This window comes from Bison bison, unplaced genomic scaffold (assembly GCF_000754665.1).
Source record: "Bison bison bison isolate TAMUID 2011002044 unplaced genomic scaffold, Bison_UMD1.0 scf7180017864367, whole genome shotgun sequence".
In the NCBI taxonomy this organism is placed as follows: domain Eukaryota; kingdom Metazoa; phylum Chordata; class Mammalia; order Artiodactyla; family Bovidae; genus Bison; species Bison bison.
This window is the reverse complement of record NW_011494939.1, coordinates 55,661-57,565: the sequence shown is the minus strand read 5'-3', so window position 1 is coordinate 57,565 and position 1,905 is coordinate 55,661. Positions and strand designations below refer to the sequence as shown.

The window sequence follows — 1,905 nt, the reverse complement described above, 5'->3', positions numbered from 1 at the left end:
CCACCTGTGGGACACACTTGTGGAGTTGCTTTTCCTGCACTGGGCATGTGGTGTGGTGATTCATATGGACTCTCCTGCCTGATAGATCCCTCTTGGAACAGAGGACCCAGATGTCTATGACATTTTGAGGTGAAGTTTGACCATTTACATAATGTAGAAGACTTTCCCACAAGACAGCCCATATGATTCAGTAAATATTGAGTGTTTATTGTGTGCATGGCACTGTGGACTTACAAAATATCCACAACCTAAAAGTTGAGAGTTACGTTTTTATTCAGTCGACATTTGTAAGACTTCAAGTCTGGGAGGCAGCATCTCAAGTAACCCTGGAAGAACTGCTCAGTGGAGGAAAGAGGTGGAGCCAGGTTATTTAGAAGTTTTGTGATGAAGGGCAGGAATTTTGAACATCAAAAGATGATTGTTAATTAAAGAAAACCAAGTTAAGGAATTTAGCACTTTTCTATGTATGGGAAGATGCAAGAGTCGGGGCTCACTGACATCATTCCTTTGATATATACCTCCGCTATCTGGAGCCAATATCCTGAGTTTCCTCAGGGTTTAATGCAGGGAGTGGCTGCAGTCTGATGGCTGCTAGATGGCAGGTATTCTTTCCTCTCTGGGTTCTCTCAGGGCTCACCAGCTCACCATCCTTGGTGGCTGCAATTGCTGTTGACTTTGACATCCTTTGTCTACTGATACGGCAGGCAATATTCCATTTCTCAGCACAGAGCCTTTCATCCTGTTATTAACAATTTCAAGTTTAATCAGGCATCTTCAAGGGGGAGTGGGGGGGTGCAGGGAGAGGGAGCTTTATGCTTTGCAAAATGCGGCAGGGCCTAGTTCGTGCTCCCCAATTGTTTGATTAGATAATGGGCCAGCTGCTGTTTCACTGATGGTTTTCCCTCTGTTTCAGGATTCATCATCTTTATGCTCTCAGAAGGGTGGTGTGATCAAACAAGGCTGGTTGCATAAAGCCAATGTAAATAGCACCATCACAGTTACCATGAAGGTAGGAAGTAGTTATTATTATCATTTCATCATTTTAAGGATAGTGCCATGACTAGCCTCTCTGGAAGCAATATTTATTTTTAAAAATTTTTTAGCAAGGAGCCCCAGCAAAAAAAAATTCTTTAGTGAGAGGATTCTCACAGAAGTATGGAATTGAAGAACTCTGGAACCTTAGATAAATTTAGAAGCGTACCTTTTTAAAGAAATGTAATTATTATCTTCTGAATCAGGGTGTTTGAAAAGGAGGCTGTCAGTTGAGTGAAGAAAATAGCTTTGAAACAAAAAAGGCATCAAAGGTTCCTGTGTGGAAATGAATGTAAATTGAGTAGAATAGGGTACTCTCTTTCTTTACCAAATTTAATTAGTTGCTCATTCTATGCCGATCACAATGGGGAAAATGTATGGATATCTAAGACGGTATTCTTGGCCTGCAGAAACCTCCAAACTAGATTTAAAAAACATACCAAATTAGCTACTATACCAAGGCTTACCTTAGTCCTGTCAGAACTAGAGTTTTGTAGTTTGGCCAGAATAGCAACTTTATGCATGCGGTTTGTGCAAAATGAAGTTAGAAACTTGAGAGGGATCAAATTCTGCCATGAATGCCTCAGACATGAAGTTGGCTTTTGTTCAGGAGGCAGTGGAGAGCCATTAAAATCCAAAGGTAAAACTAACAAGCTACTTGAAGATTCTGAGCAGAAAACCAAATTATTCTCTGATACCAAATATAACTGTTCTTTTGGATATTCAATATCACATCATGTGGTTTGCTGAGGGTGATTCACACTTCCATTAAGTAAAAAAGGTCATTCTATCTTCCACATAACCTGCAAGCAGAAACCATGGGTGTCTACCAAGGGAAGACTCAAGTTTTATCTTAATTTAATATTTTGCCTG

General features: G+C 40.3%; 1 protein-coding gene across 1 annotated transcript in view; it reads left to right on the top strand.

Annotated features, from left to right (window-relative positions):
- Window positions 1–1,905, top strand: part of LOC104999974 (dedicator of cytokinesis protein 11-like) — a 15,115-nt gene that overhangs the window by 9,409 nt on the left and 3,801 nt on the right. The window lies entirely within an intron of this gene.